The sequence below is a fragment of the Heterodontus francisci genome, chromosome 36 (assembly GCF_036365525.1).
Source record: "Heterodontus francisci isolate sHetFra1 chromosome 36, sHetFra1.hap1, whole genome shotgun sequence".
Taxonomy (NCBI): Eukaryota; Metazoa; Chordata; class Chondrichthyes; order Heterodontiformes; family Heterodontidae; genus Heterodontus; species Heterodontus francisci.
In genome coordinates this window covers 22,543,782-22,561,140 of record NC_090406.1, presented here as the reverse complement: position 1 = coordinate 22,561,140, position 17,359 = coordinate 22,543,782, and the positions used below count along the sequence as shown (strand labels likewise).

The following is a 17,359-nucleotide window of genomic DNA, read 5'->3' as shown; positions in this document are numbered from 1 at the left end:
AAGAACCCTCCTTAAAAGATCTCTCTGCATTCCCAGCCATGATTTTCCTCCCTCTAACTTTAGAATGCATAAAAAATCACAGTCTGGGAGTATGCAATTTTCTGATGTGTTCCTGGTGCATGCGATATGCAGGAGCAGCAGAATCTTTACACCTTATTGCTAAAAACATTTTGAAATATCGGATAATTTGGAATACAGAATTTTGGATTGACAGGAGTAGACCGCAGTCTTAATTTTTATCACTGTATTTTTCATGGAACTGTTCACCTGTGAAACTACACATTACTCTGGTTTAATTTAGATTTGCTATTCAAAAATTCCAAAACACAAGGCCAGTTCAAACTATGGTATGATGTGAATTAAGGTTCCCGACTGCCTTTTATTCACTTGACCAAATAATGAAAGAAGGTTTGGCTAGAAACAACATGTTCTGTACCTGGGCTAGGTGTCATTACTAATTTACCCCAAAAACTCAGCAGATTGTTCCTTCAGCTTGATCAACAGCTTATGAAACAAAAACATCATTAACAGCACAGCTAATGGTTTAATGTAGAATGGTACTGAGCCATACAAACCAGGAAGATCTGTGGCACGACTGCAGGGCTATGCTGAATTTTCTTCTCCCAGCAGAGGTAGCAGAAGAGGTGCTATAATTTGCAACAGCATCCTCTGGGCCAAGGATAGTGGATAGAATCATTCATGGTTCTCACCACTGTCTAACAATCCAGTGCTGGAGCATGTATACACACATGTCGAGTGAAAACAGACTCAGGCCTAAATTTTCTGGACTTAGAAAATTTTCTGGCGAAAGGACCATTTCCGGCTCCCAGCGCATTTGCAACAGCAGCGTGCCTTCCGATTCAATCATCTGGAAGGCAGCTAATTAAGAACCTGCCTCCTGGATTGATGTCCAGTTAGGGATGCAGGCAGGTTCAGGAGGCCAGAGGTCAAATGATCAAGTCCCCTTGTAAGGGCGGCCATTGTGTCTACAGTGAGTGTGCTGCTGAGAGGAGTGCAGCAGGAGCGGCAAGAACACAATGGAGGCGCCATCTGTATAAGGGGAGTGGCTGCGACTGCATCACCCCCAGCACAATCAAAGATATCAGTCTTCAGGAACTCCTCATGCAATGATAAGCCTCTGCCATCAGCAGACATCAGCCTTGCCATTTCTTGCTGGCAAAAAATAAAAAGCCTTGAGAACTCTCGTGCCCTGCCAACCTCCCGCTGTGCCGCTGCCTCCTCCGAATTGCCAGGGTGCTGACACAGCAAGCGGCCTGTGTGACACTGAGAAGATTGCAGTGTGGGTGGAAGATTGCAGTTAATTGACTAATTATCCACCACAATTGGCTTCCTGCTGCTGTCAGGTGGATTGCCAACATCGGACTCAGCTCAGCCCTGGGCAAACTGGCTGGAGGCAGGTTGATAAAATTCCCTATCGGGCTTTGTTGTAATTCTCCCCCATGGTGAAATAGCCTTCTGTTATGGTTAAGGGGTATGGGTGGTTCCCATTGTTCACCTCCCAAATGACCACATTCATGTTTTGTTTAAAAATAATGAGCTAGCCCCTGAGTGTTTTACTTGCCAAATTAGCAGACAGTGAGAGGTTTTCTTGTAGATTTAAAACAGAAGATTAACTATATATTGAGCAATATTCATTCCCCAAAATGTTTGCAACATCACTCATGTGCATATTCACTCTCACATGCACTCTCAAGAGAAGATAGATAGAAGATAAAGAGTAAGAGCTCAAGGTGTGGTTAATGGTAAACCTGTTGAATCTTCTAAGGACAACAGTCTTTTTTAAAGATGTGGGCCTGAGCTGTTTGTAATCTTGACTTGAAGTGTTGTAGATTTCTGGTGGTTAATATTTCAGATTGGAGGTGGTGGGCCACTTTCAGTTCTCTGCTGCACCAAGTTGAAGGGTAGAATTTGCAGCAGGGTTCTTTCCTTGTTTTGGCTGGATCTTTCCACAGCCCCTGGCTTGGCTTCCTTTTGTGATGTTGCTGTGATTTCCCCAACTCTCTCTCCAGAGAGCTACCTTATAAAGTAAAAATCTCTCACATTAGCTTCTGTTAAGAGATGCATTGCCCTTTCCCCTGTTGTGATCACACAATGGACCAGGATGTGGAAATCTATTGCCATCCCTGAATGTCTGGATGAGTATAATCAACTTATGATGTGGCTACTTCACAGCATTCAATTCAGGAATGTCTCTTGGTAGTTTCAGGATGGGTGTAATTGACACCTCTTAGCCTGGAATGTATCCTTTTGCCCTTAACAGACAGTGAAGCAATATTCGAATGCACAGGCCAGGTCGTCTGACCTTTGTTGACATTTTTATTTTGCAGCATTGTCCACCTTTTTTTAAAAGGTAAAGTCAATTTTAAAACATCCATCTTGAATACAATTCATATCTTAAAAGTAGGAATATGATATGTCTTTACTTAGCATGACACTTCCAATGCTCAATGTCAAGGCTAATGCATAAAATATTATTACTTCCATGAGGTACAGAAAACTCTCAGGACCTGCGCAATTGTATCCCAGCAAGAGCCAGTAATTCAGGAGACAGGAGGGAAGAAACCAGGAGAATATTGGAAAAATAACTCCAAAAATCACAGCAGCCACATTCCTTCGATCATAGTAGCATTGCACAAATCATTTGAAGGTTATCAAAAAATAACCTGAAATTTTTTTTCAACATGCCACTGATTGGAGCTAAAATGATAAGATAATAAAATGTTTTAAAATGAGCTAAAAAAAACCCACAAAGTATTTATTAAAATGCATCGCCTTGAATTTATGCCAAGGTTCTCCCGATTATAACATCAATGGAAGATCTTCTGAAATCCCAGAGAAACAGCATAAATGGTGTTTACAACGATTCTCTGGGATTTCTGCAACTCTTCCACTGAAGTTAGTGTAGTCGATTGGGAGAACCCCTGTGGAAATTAACCGTGTAGATCTTTATGCCCTGATTTCTATAAGGTTTCATTATCTTTCTTCCAGTTTTTTCTCTCTCAATTGAAAGTGACACCTAATGTTCAGGGGCAGCCCCACAGGTTCTGGCAGCTTTTCAGTACCTCATTCAAGTGCGGAGGAACCCCCTTCCTCCACCCCCTCCCCCCCACTCCCCCTTCCTCCACACCCTCCCCTCGCTTCCCCTTCCCAGCTCCTCCCTCACGCCCCCCTCCCAGCTCACCCACCTCGCACCCCCTTCCCCCCATCCCCTCACACCCCCTTCCCAGCTCCCCCTCGCACCCTCTTCCCTCCACCCCTTCCCACCGCACCCCTCCCCCTTGCACCCCTTCCCCTCACCCCCCAGACCCCCTTTCCCCCACCTCCTCCCACCGGCATCCACCTATCCCTGAGCAGGGGCCCGAACAACCCCACTGCCTTGTGGGTATCTCGGGAGAGACCAAGGCTAGCGGAGTAAACCCTAACAGAAAATCCAGAGCAGAACCCAGAAGGCGGTCATGTGTCACCTTGGGCATGTTTCCAGCAGTTCCTGTAGCCATACCGGTGCCAAACATCATGCTCTGCACTCATTTGGACCCCACCAGGAAGGCCGAGAGGGGGGTTTTGATGCTTGGGCAACTCACAACCTCTATACATCCGCCCAGGCATGCGCCATAGAGAGGTCACTCCATAGTCGCCTCACAGCGACCGAAACAACACGGAAGGCAGCAGTTACAGGTTATAAGTCTAGCTCAATTGGCATAGAGATTGGGCGCCACGTGTAGCCTTTGTCGGTGGGAGAGGTCATCGCATCTCACTGGACAGCTACCGCCCACCTCAAACCGGGCAGCCCCCGGTCAGTAAGTTTCTGTCCCGCCACAGTCCACCTGCTTCAATGGGTGCTTGGAGCTCAGGGTCATTGCCCGAAAAGTGGACTGCAACACCACACCAAACAGCATGACAAAAAAAGGAAAGAAGATACCAGCCCTTCATTTTGCAAGCTGGAACGTCAGAACTATGTTTCCTGGCCTGTCGGAAGACCTTACACAAATCAACAAATCTCGGAAGACTGCCATCATTAACAATGAGCTCAGTAGACTCAATGTGGACATTGCAGCACTTCAGGAGACACGCCTCCTTGCGAGCGGATCTCTAAGAGAGCAAGACTACACCTTCCTCTGGCAGGGTAGGGATCCTGAAGAACCAAAACAGCATGGAGTGGGCTTCGCCATCAGAAACTCTTTGCTCAGCATGATAGAGCCACCCTCAAATGGCTCGGAATGCAAACTGTCCATCCGACTGCTCACCGCCTCTGGTCCAGTAGACCTACTCAGCATCTATGCTCCAACACTCTGCTCCCAACTTGAAAATAAAGACCAGTTATAAGAGGAACTCCAAAATATCATTAGTAGCATCCCCAATACCAAACATCTGTTCCTGCTGGGTGACTTTAATGCCAGGGTTGGGACCGACCATGACTCATGGCCCTCCTGTCTTGGGCGCTATGGCATTGGAAGGATGAATGAAAATGGACAGAGACTGCTTGAGTTGTGTACCTATCATAACCTCTGCATCTCCAACTCCTTCTTTCATACTAAACCCTGTCACTAGGTTTCTTCGAGGCACCCAAGATCCGTCATTGGCACCAGCTGGACCTCATCGTCTCGAGACGAGCCTCTTTAAACAGCGTTCAAATCACATGCAGCTTCCACAGTGCGGACTGCGACACCGACCACTCCCTGGTGTGCAGCAAGGTTAGCCTCAAACCAAAGAAGCTGCATCACTCCAAGCAGAAGGGCTGCCCGTGCATCAACACCAGCAGAATTTCTTATCCACAGCTGTTACATAAGTTTCTAAATTCACTTGCAAAAGCCCTTCAAAATACTCCTACAGGGGATGCAGAGACCAAGTGGGCCCACATCAGAGACGCCATCTATGACTCAGCAATGACCACCTATGGCAAACGTGTGAAGCAGAATGCAGACTGGTTTCAATCTCACTTTGAAGAGCTGGAACCTGTCATAGCCACAAAGCGCATTGCACTGCTGAACTACAAGAAAGCCCCCAGCAAGTTAACATCCATAGCACGTAAAGCAACCAGAAGCACTGCACAAAGAACAGCCAGGCGCTGCGCAAATGACTACTGGCAACACCTATGCAGTCATATTCAGCTGGCCTCCAACATCAGAGGAATGTATGATGGCATTAAGAGAGCTTTTGGACCAACCATCAAGAAGATTGCCCCCCTCAAATCTAAATCAGGGGACACAATCACTGACCAACGCAAGCAAATGGAACGCTGGGTGGAGCACTACCTAGAACTGTATTCCAGGGAAAATGTTGTCACTGAGACTGACCTCAATGCAGCGCAGTCTCTGCCAGTCATGGATGAGCTGGACGTACAGCCAACAAAATCGGAACTCAGTGATGCCATTGATTCTCTAGTCAGTGGAAAAGCCCCTGGAAAGGACGGCATTACCCCTGAAATAATCGAGTGCCAAACCTGCTATACTTTCAGCACTCTATGAACTGCTTTGCCTGTGCTGGGATGAGGGAGCAGTACCACAGGACATGCGCGATGCCAATATCATCACCCTCTATAAGAACAAGGGTGACCGCGGTGACTGCAACAACTACCATGGAATCTCCCTGCTCAGCATCGTGGGGAAAGTCTTCGCTCGAGTCACGTTAAACAGGCTCCAGAAGCTGGCTGAGCGTGTCTACCCTGAGGCACAGTGTGGCTTTCGAGCAGAGAGATCCACCATTAACATGCTGTTCTCCCTTCGTTAGCTACAGGAGAAATGCTGCGAACAACAGATGCCCCTCTATGTTGCTTTCATTGATCTCATCAAAGTCTTTGACCTCGTCAGTAGACGTGGTCTCTTCAGACTACTAGAAAAGATCGGATGCCCACCAAAGCTACTATGTATCATCACCTCATTCCATGACAATATGAAAGGCACAATTCAGCATAGCGGCGCCTCATCAGACCCCTTTCCTATCCTGAGTGGCGTGAAACAGGGCTGTGTTCTCACACCTACACTGTTTTGGATCTTCTTCTCCCTGCTGCTCTCACATGAGTTCAAGTCTTCAGAAGAAGGAATTTTCCTCCACACAAGATCAGGTGGCAGGTTGTTCAACCTTGCCCATATAAGAGCGAAGACCAAAGTACAGAAAGTCTTCATCAGGGAACTCATCTTTGCTGACGATGCTGCTTTAACATCTCACGCTGAAGAGTGTCTGCACAGACTCATCGACAGGTTTGCGGCTGCCTGCAACGAATTTGGCCTAGCCATCAGCCTCAAGAAAACGAACATCATGGGACAGGATGTCAGAAATGCTCCATCCATCAATATCGGCGACCACGCTCTGGAAGTGGTTCAAGAGTTCACCTACATAGGCTCAACTATCACCAGTAACCTGTCTCTCGATGCAGAAATCAACAAGCACATGGGAAAGGCTTCCGCTGCTATGTCCAGTGTGGGAAAATGATGCACTGACACGGAACACAAAAGTCCGAGTGTATCAAGCCTGTGTCCTCAGTACCTTGCTCTATGGTGGGGAGACCTGGACAACGTATGTCAGCCAAGGGTAACGTCTCAATTAATTCCATCTTCGCTGCATCTGGAGAATCCTTGGCATCAGGTGGCAGGACCGTATCGCCAATGCAGAAGTCCTCAAGGCAGCCAACATCCCCAGCTTGTACACACTACTGAGTCAGCGGCGCTTGAGATGGCTTGGCCGTGTGAGCTGCATGGAAGATGGCAGGACCCACAAGGACACAAGAAGATGAAGAACAGGAAGTGAAGCTTAGCATATATAATGACACAGAGAGCTCGTTACTGGTATCAGACCCACCGGTCTCCGCTTTAAAGACGTCTGTAAACGCGACATGAAGTCCTGTGACATTGATCACGTCGTGGGAGTCAGTTACCAGTGATCGCCAGAGCTGGCGGGCAGCCATAAAGGTGGGGCTAAAGTATGGCGAGTCGAAGAGACTTAGCAGTTGGCAGGAAAAAAGACAGAAGCGCAAGGGGAGAGCCAACTGGGTAATCGCGCCGACAACCAATTTTATCTGCAGCACCTGTGGAAGAGTCTGTCAATCTAGAATTGGCCTTTATAGCCACTCCAGGCGCTGCTTCACAAACCACTGACCACCTCCAGGCGCTTACCTATTGTCTCTCGAGACAAGGAGGCCAAAGAGAAAGAGAGAAGAGAATTCAAGGGCAAACATTGGGTGCTAGCAGGCAATATGACCATGAGGGCATCACAAGCAAGCCCGAGGCTGTTCTCACTTGATCGCCAAAAAGGCACACTTTCCACCAGAGATCGCAGGCTTTAAACATCACTATGTTTTCATTTCAAATGGCTAAGACACCTGGAGATTTTGGAAAACACCAAAAAAAAAAACAGCAGGAAGGGATTTCCATGGGAAAAGCCCTGTATATGATGCAGCTGCTGAAGGAAGATGAAGAACAGGAAGTGAAGCTTAGCATATATAATGACATCAAAGGCATGCCGTCACTAGGATCTGTAGACCTCACCACTTTTTCCATAGCATCAGCTATGGAAATTCAGGTTCAATAGAAAAGCCGTCAGGAGTTCGCTCTCATCTGCAGCTTACCACAACTGTACTGACTGTGGGAACTGAACTTAATTACCATTAGAAATCTCTGCAATGTCAGCCAATTTGCAGTTAATGCCTATATTTGGCAAGTGATTGATACTTATTATCCTGGTTGCCAGAGCAGTCTAGTTTGTCAATTTTGATATGAGCATGAGGCAGCAAAGTGAGTGGGAAATACTTCTATTGAGTGACTGCCTTCTCAAGAGATTAGGTGACAATAGATGGAGCTCATGTGGCATCAGAGTCCCAGATGTGAATGCCTAGAATTATACTAGTCAAAAGGGCCATAAGTTTACAGCTTAATTGTGAGGGACTATATGAGTGACCTTTGTGAAATTAAACACAATGGAAGGCAAGTTGTGCATGCAGCAAAATCTGGTTATGAATTGGTTCTCCCAATTGTCTGCCATAACTTTGGCAGGAGATTCTCAGAAACCTTGAAGAAATGGTGGAAATGGTATAAATGGTGCAGTTTCACAGTCAATGAGGAGAAAGGCCCCTCCTTCACACACTTACATACTTTTGATCATTTTGTAGGAGTTTATTTTGATCAAAGTATCACCAATCAGAACTGAAGTGAGAAAGTAAATCTTGACAGCCTTATTTATCGTTACCCATTATAGCAATTTCCTCTTGTAATAAAGTGGTTTCAGTATTAATAGAGGAGATTTACGAGGATGTTGCCAGGACTGGAAAAATGCAGCTATGAAGAAAGATTGGATAGGCTGGGGTTGTTCTTCTTGGAACAGAGAAGGCCGAGGGGAGATCTGATTGAAATGAACAAAAATCTTGAGGGGCCTGGATAGAGTGGAGGTGAAGGGTCTATTCACCATAGCAGAGAGGTCAATGACGAGGGGACAATGATTTAAAATGATTGGTAGAAAAATTATAGGGGAGATGAGGAAAAAAATTTTCACGCAGAGGGTGTTGGGGTCTGGAACTCATTGCCTGAAAGGGTAGTTGTGGCAGAAACCCTCAACTCATTCAAAAGGAGTCTGGATATGCACCTTAAGTGCCGAAATCTGCAGGGCTACGGACCAAATGCTGGAAGGTGGGATTAGAATAGATGGATCGTTTTTCAGCCAGCACAGACACAATGGGCCAAGTGGCCTCTTTCTGTGCCTTAAACTTTCTATGATTCTTTCTATGATTCTATGATTAACAATAGGTTGCAATATGGGAGTCAAAACATCACCATAGCAGCTATTCTCAAATATTTCTGATGGAGACTATTTAAATGCTTTAGTGAAAACAACATCACCATTTGGGAAAGCTTTTTCAGAACATTGTCCCTTGTGACTTCTTGCAGCAGCCTGCAGAATATGAGAAGCTCTCAGTCATGTTAGAAAGGAAACAGTGCCATTGCAGCTGGCTGCAGCAGCTGATTTTTTTCTGTACAGTCTCAGCAAAACAATGAAATATTTTACAGGTCTGGAATTTCTCTCTCCCTCTTTCTTTCTCTATCTGCCTATTTATCTGTCCATTGAAACATTGCTTCTAGCTGTTACACTTTTCTGTGCTGCACTTCCTCATGCATCATAGTCTTCAAACCTTTTCATGTGTGAGTTTCTTGCAGCTGATTGATTCAAATTTCATGCTCATAGATCACTAATAAAAAGTTAAGGAACATAAGCTGAACACCAGGAATGAGATTTATTACATAGAAATTACAACAGAGAAACAAGCCGTTGTAACATAGAAAGAAAGTTTTGCATTTATAGCAAAGCACCTTTCAGGATCTCATAGCATTCCAAAGCATTTTACAGCCAATGAAGGATTTTTGAATTGTTATCAATGTTGTAATGTAAAAAATGTGGCAACCGATTTGTGCACAGAAAGATCCCACAAACAACTATGTGCGAATGGCCATATAATCTGTTTTAGAGATATTGGCTGAGGGATTAATATTGGCCAGGATTAAGACAACAAAAATTACAAAATTTACAAGAAGGTATTTAAACCTCTGCAGTAGAATTCTCTGTTTTTGGAATGGCTGAAGCAATGTTTTCTGTCTTCAGCCAATGCCTATTTGAGAAGCCTGGTTCTTGAATTCCCAATCCCATCACTATTATCTAACAGCAAGCTATAGCTCCCAGCATGTAGCTGTGGCTACAAGGTCAATGCAAAATCATTGAAACCTTTCCAATGAGAAATTACTGAGGTTAAACATTTGGGAAACCATTTTCACTAGCAAACAGAATTTAGTTTCTTGTATAAAATGTTAGCAGAAGAAGAAACATGAACTCTTCAACGTTTTCTGATGTAATTTCAAAATCAAAAATGTATGCACCATATAATAGCAAATGCCCTGCCATTGCCAAGTTTGGCTAGAGACAAAAATCAGCAGAGAGATGGGCTCAATAAAGTCTGTATATTTTATAATAAAAACAGACTTCAATGGAAAAGAAAAAACAGGCTATTGTGGTATCACCAAAGATCAATTTCACCCGCTATTGAGTATTTTATATTATGTTTTAAATGGTTACCACAACTTCATTTTTTAATATTTATATGAACAATGATTGCTTTTACATCCTAAATATAAATGGTAGCAAGTTCAATAAGCACTGTACCACTGTACCATTGTTAAAGTTTGGAGGGAGGTTTTGAATAAAAGGCCTAAATATAAATGTTTATTTAAGTTTATCTTGATAACACTAAGTACCATTGTAGAGATATGAAGAAAACAAGTGAGGAAGAAAATTAGTTTAATGTATTTTTTGATCCTTGTTATTGTTAGCAGCCAAGATCCTTCTTTATATGGTTCACAACAACACACTTCGAGTAAGCACAAGACACTTGATGGTGGAGTATACAGAATTGATGTCTAGTTTGAGTGATTGGCTCAATTAGAAACGAAAGAGTGACTTTCATCTTCTTGATCTTTCGAGCCCTCTGAAAACCAAGCTCCTTTATACATCATATTTAGTGTACATTTAAGGTACATGCCGCAAATAGGATTTAATGATGTATATGACCTAAATCTCTTGTCTATTCATATCATAGTTATAGTTGTTTCCTACAAAGCTACTTCCCTTAAACAAGACTTCCTGATGTAACTGTTCTTAACCCCTTTGAAGAACAGGATTTACAAACCGTTAACTTTCTATACTATAGCTATGGATCCCTTTACCTATGTTTACTACCCTGGTCCCTATTCACCCTAATCACTCATTTGCAACTTGATTTCTGTCATGTCCTTGCACAATCAGGTTTTGTATATAAAACTTCAGACTCTGAAAGCAGCAGACAAGATATGCTTTTTTTTCTCATGGCACTTCAAAGCCATCCTGTTTATCTTGAAAAATCTGTTGCTCCACAATTCAAAGCAATTTGACTGATAACCCTTAACTCCCCACGATGTCCAACACACAACCCTCCAACATGTCCAAAAGCTATAAGAGACTGGCCCTAAACAGATACACAGTAAAGAGCTGCTCCCCCATTTTAAATGCAGAGACATATTAATTTATATTAGCATAGTATTTGAGGGGGAACATGTTTGCTATTTACCTGCAATGATTAAGGAAAATATTAATTATTTATTTTCGAAGAACTAATCAATAAACACGTATATTAACAGCTTTGTAAAGGGATGGCTTTTACAAATTTTTTTCCAAATTCCTTCAGTGTAAATGTACATCTCACCCCCGCAAAGCACACTTCACACCCCAGCACACAACTTAAAAGAACATACCATTTCATTCATATATTTAGCATATATTTGTTACATACCAGATATTATACAACAGAAGTAACATTTTCAAGTATCCCACTTTGTTACTGATAGGAAACAATCTTTAAAAAAAAAGAAAGCCGGTCACAGCTTGGAGTCTGAAATTTAGAAGCAAATTACTGACTTCAGCTACAATTACTAGTAACTACAGTTACCTGGGTTTCCACAGGGAGTATTTGAGCAGTGATTTTAAAGAGGCAACACTTGTAAACAGTAATATTCATAGTCATATTCCCAATTCCAGATTATCTATACCATCATCTTGACACAGTTGGTAGCATTCTCACCTCTAAGTCAAACATGTGAGTTCAGCCTCCATTATGAATCTGAGCACAAAATCAAAGCTAATACTGTAGTGCAGTGCTGAGGGTGTGCTGTTTTGTCAGTGGCACCATCTTTTGGATGAGATGTAAATTCAATGCCCCATCTGCCTGCTCAGGTGGACATAAAAGATCAATATTTGAAGATGCGAAGGATACCTTCCTGTGAGCCAATTTATTGCAAATTTAACTAAATAGCACCACTTCAAAAGTAATGCATTAATTGTAAAGTGCTTTGGGACATCCTGCAGATCTGATAAGACACTAGATAAATGCACATCCTTTCTTCCTTATTCCTCCTTAAGCAATGCATTGGGAAATCAGCTAATACAGTTTTCAAAAAACCTATTTCAGTTGGGTTACTGACAGATTCTGCAGGCCTTTTGGAGAAGTAGTATTAAAAAGAAGTCGGTGGTTGTTGAGACATTGACAGCACAGTGCTGTTACTGTTCATCTGAGGCATCTCACTTTTGCCCTTGTTACTTCAGGTAGTATTTTAGAGAATTCATTACCAAACGTTTTTATTCAAAACTACTATAATGAATATATAAAAGTTACAATATCCCACTTTCTAGACTTGTTAAGTTAGCAAATATCAGAACTTGTTAAATCATTTGATACAATATCCCTGATTGACAATGCAAGCCGTCATTTGATTATGAGGCTTACTGCCTACCCAATGCCAATCCTAGAGGTATAAAATATGAGTGGAAATTGGTTAAGAAATATTATGGGACTAAGATAATAATAACACTGATTAATAAGCTTTGTTATTTGATACACCAGCCCTTGCAGACTGTCCTCTATTCATGTGAGGAGTTATATAGAAGAAATGAACCAGGACATTTTTTGTTGATTGCAGTAGTAAGTGAATAATTTACACGGGCACTCCAAAACAGCGCAGTAAAAAAGTCTCAGATTTTGACTCTGATATTTATATATGAATAAAAACAATCAGCCGTGTTTTCCCTGGGTCCTTAACTTAATGTTACTAGTAGGCAACAAAATAATGACAAATATTGAAGGGCCTATACCTAAAAATGTAATACATCTATTCCCTCCTTTGCAGATGTTGCTGGAGCTCCATTTTAGTATACCATTTTGGTGTCCAGTATACCTTGGTATACCTTGGTATACCATTTTAGTGTCTAGTATACCTTGGTATCTCATTTAGTGTCTATACCATTTTAGTGTCTGGTATGCTATTTTAGTATCTAGTTTACCTTAGTATACCATTTTACTGTCTAGTATATAGACCATGTCTTTATCTGCAGCATTTTCGGGTTCTGGCAAATTGCAAAGCGCAAACTGCTCTGAGTGGGCAGCGCTACAACAAAGGAAGAAGCGACGCCCTCTCCACCAAAGCAGCCGCTGTAAATAGTGGCGAGCGCCGGCTGTTGGGGACTTGCACAGGGACAACTCAACGACTAAGTTTCGAGTGTTGGAAGGTGGGATCTTGCTACATGCTGAGTCGGACGACACCTGACTCGCTCCTCGATTTTAAAGGGTGGAGGGAGAAAAGAAATAACGGCAAAAAAAAAAAATCTGCAATTATCTGAGGAATGTTTCCGGGAAAAGTACCAACCAACCACTGAGGAAATACGTGGGGTGGAAACTGACGTCTTATAAAAGGCTCGGCAGAGATGGGGAATTAAACCCTCTCCTAAACCTCAGATACACGCAATCTACAGGGACAAAGCTGCTTAAACCAGTGAAAGGTAAAGTATTTTTCTGTTTGTTTAGAAGTGCAGGTCACTTTGAGAATTTCACAGTTTCAAGTGAGACATGTTTTGTGGACCCTGGAGGTTGAATTTATTGGTAACTAGTCTCAATCTCAGTCTCAGAACCTTTGAGTCGCTTAGTCTCTGGGCATCACACTTGTTTAGGTGTTAAATGTTCGCAACATTATGTGCAAAGATCTATTTCATTTTCATATGAAAATATTATTTTGTAAATGCGTGCCAGCGAAATAAAACGTGTTGCGGCGTATATTCGAAATTAGCCTTTTGGACCTACTGTGATATTTAAACGCTGTTTCATTACAATATATGATTAGAGTGTTGGGGTTCAGCAATTGACACTTTTTGTTTAGCTGGGACTGGCGAGGGTGACGATTCAAATTATTTCCGGAGGTGCATCGCGGTTTATTTGTCAAGGTACCAGCTGGATTGAATAAAAGTAGCTTAAAAATAACAGGAAGCGGGACGGTGTTAGTCCGGAAATATTTAGCTGGAGCATCGGTTTTACAACGAGCAAAAGCTGAGGGAAATGTAGACAGTTCCAGCGGTACAAGTGACTGGTCAGACTGTACGCTGAGTTAGAAATTTGGAGCACAATTATAATCATTGAAATTGAAATAGACAGTGGGATAGTTTTGTTTGTTTTATAATAACTGTCCTAGTGTCGAGTTTTCTTTTGCTTTGGAATAGCAGAATCATAGAAATTTACGGCATATAAAGCCATTCTGCCCATCATGTTTGTACTGGCCGAAAAAGATCAATCCCACCTAATCCCACTTTTTTCAGATTTTGTTCTGTAGCCTTGTAAATTACAATAGTTCAAGTACATATCCAAGAACTTCTTAAATGCGATAAACGTTTCTGCTTCTACGACTGTTTAAGGCAGTGACTTCCAGACCCCCCCACCCTCTGGGTGAAAAAATGTCTCCTCAAATCCCCCTCTAATCCTTCTAGCAATTGCTTTAAATCTTTGCCCCTTGAAGGGTTATATGAATGGAATTACCCTTTCATCTACTGAAATGTTATTGCTAGCAATTTCTATTTTCTTAGTACTGTTAAAATAGGTGTTTTATTACCATTTGTATTTCAGACAGAGTGACTGAGAATCAATGCCCAGGTCAGCTGGTAATTTGCATGTTGACATATATATTCCAGAAAAGTTTCTAATGATTAGTAGGGATTAGGTTTGTAGAAAAGTGAAAGTTTGAACTAGGGACACAAGTTTAAAAATAAGGTAGAGCCAAAAAGTAAAGTTAGGAAGAGCTCTCAGTGCTGGGGCATATTGTTGATAGCGTTTATGATGCTAGGTCAAGCTTTGCAGAACTCTCGGAGTCTGTATGGGTCTAAATAATAACTTGTTTATTATATTTACACAACTATATGCACTCTCCTTAAGCATGTCTTGCTAGCATCTCTCATGATGCTTCTTGCTTCTTCCAAGTCTATTACCCATGTGACTATTGCATCATCATCACCACAATAGTGGATGGGGTTACTCTCTTTGTCTGAAACATTAACCCTTTTGGACCCTTATACTGTGAGCATAAGATGGCAAAGAAGGTCTTTGAAATGTAAGAAAGCAGCGTTCAAATGCCACCATGGCAAATATTGCAATTGAATTCAGTAAATCTGGAAATGTGTGACTAACACACAAAATGACTATGAAAGCCAATGGATTGTCATTAAAAATCCAAGTGGTTCACTAATGTCCTTCAGGAAAGGGAATCTGACACTCCATCTGATCTACATATGACTCCAGGCAGATGCTATATTGACTATTAATGCATTCAAGGTCAACAGAGAATGGGCAATAAATGCTACATTGCCAGCGTCACCCAAGCCCAAGAACAATTTTTTTTTAAACTGCTTTTGAGAAAAGCTTGAGGAACATGTTTAGAAGGCAGGTCAATGGAAGTTCTTGTGTCCTGAAATGATAGTTATAAGAAAACTGAAGACTCTGAGAGTCTGTTTTCTCTGCTTCAAAGTAAAAAATAGATTGCTAATGTCCTAAGATAATTGCTGTCTTAACCATTTAAAGTCTGTTTGATAGCTTGCAGCAGTCACATGTACCCTTGATATAGCTTTGAATTTGCTATGTAATGCTATTTGCAAGACTATTAATACAGAGTTATTCTGCATGGCATTTTAAATGTAATAAAGAAGCATATTAATGAACTATCTGCAATTCCAATTTGTGCAAAGAAAATTTCTTGCCACTTTTCTAGATTGAAAATCGTGATAAAATGGCACAAAATCAGATTTGGTACTTCCATTCCTTCTTCTCCAGCACATCAAAATAATATGGTATTTGCCAGCGGAAGCAGGAGAATTCTTTAAGGATCGTAAAAAATTTTACATTTAGTAACCAATTAACTAAAAATTTTGAAGTATTTATACATTAAAGAAAACCTAAAATTGCAGAAATTGGCCCCAACATGTAGTTCATTGGATCATATCAGTATTCTATCTATAATATATTAAAATCTATATCTGTATACACTTCCCTGTTACATTTATGTCACATTATTTCATTATAACCTTCCATGCCCACATTTATAAAGGAAATTAACTATATAAACTCCATTGGTCCAGAAAATTTGCATCAGGCTCCTTCAATAGGCATAGGATCCTGATCTGCATGTTGGTGTAAGGCTCACTCATGGCAAGAAACTTGTTTCAGCTGGGAGACCTGATCACCCATTTTGAGGCTCACTTGAAAATCAAGTGAGGCAGCCACAGGGTGGAAAAATAGACATGAAATTCACCCTCTCATGTGCAGTGTCATGGGAGGTCAACTGGTATATAATAATATAAAGACTTTTGAATTAACTTAGTCATACCATCCCCACCACTTATACCAGGTGCATTCAGCGAATGCGATTCTATCTGTGATAGACTCATAGAATTTTACAGCACAGAATGAGTCTCCATTCGGCCCATTGAGTCCATGCTGGTTCTCTGCAAGAGCAATCCAGCTAGTCCCACAGGCCGATCTTTCTCTGTAACCCACAAATTTTTCCCTTCCAAGTATGTATCTAATTCCCTTTTGAAAGCTACGATAGTCTGCCTCCACTATCCTTTTATGGAGTGCATTCCAGATCATAATCACTCGCTGTGTAAAAAGCTGCCTTTGGTTCCTTTGTCAATCTCCTTAAATCACTGCCCTCTGGTTCTTGACTCTTCCATGAATGGGAACAATTTCTCCCTATCCACTATATGCAGGCCCCTCAGAACACCTCTATCAAATCTCTCAACATTCTCTGCTCTAAGAAGAATAACCCTAGCCTCTCCAATCTATCCACCTAACTGAAGTCCTTCATCCTTGAAACCATTCTAGTAAATCCTCCACACTTTCTAAGATCTTCACACCCTTCCTAAAGTGCAGTGTCTAGAATTGTACACAATACTCCAGTTGAAGCCGAACCAGTGTTTTATAAAGGCTCATCACAACATCCTTGCTTTTGTATTGTATGCCTCTGTTTATAAAGCTCAAGATCCCATATGCTGTTTTAACTATTTTCTCAATCTTCCCTGTTACCTTCTTCAATTTAGGCAAATATACCCCCAGGTCTCCCTGCATCCCATTTAGAACTGTGCCTTTAGTCTATATTGGCTCTTTTCCTACTTCCTACCAAAATGTATCACTTTGCACTGCTGTGTTAAATTACATCTGACACTTGTCCACCAGCCTGTTTATGTCCAATTGAAGTCTATCATCATCCTCCTCACTGTTCACTACAGTTCCATGTTGTGTGTCATCTGCAAATTTTGAAATTGTGCCTTGTGCACTCAGTCTAGGTCATTAATATATATCACAAAAAGCAGTGGTCCAAGCACCGACCTCTGGGGAACCCAACTGTATACCTTCTTCTCGTCTGAAAAACAATGTTCACCACTACTGTCCGCTTCCTGTTCTGTAACCAATTGTGTAGCCATGCTGCTACTGCTGCTTTTCTTCCGTGGGCTTCAACTTTGCTGA

General features: G+C 41.9%; 1 protein-coding gene across 1 annotated transcript in view; it reads left to right on the top strand.

Annotated features, from left to right (window-relative positions):
* The first annotated feature begins 13,277 nt into the window (after nucleotides 1–13,277).
* tbxa2r (thromboxane A2 receptor) overlaps nucleotides 13,278–17,359 on the top strand; it is a 32,685-nt gene continuing 28,603 nt past the window's right edge. The window contains exon 1 of the mRNA XM_068016348.1: nucleotides 13,278–13,359. The gene's annotated coding sequence lies outside the window, so the exon portion shown is untranslated. The remainder of the gene's footprint in view (nucleotides 13,360–17,359) is intronic.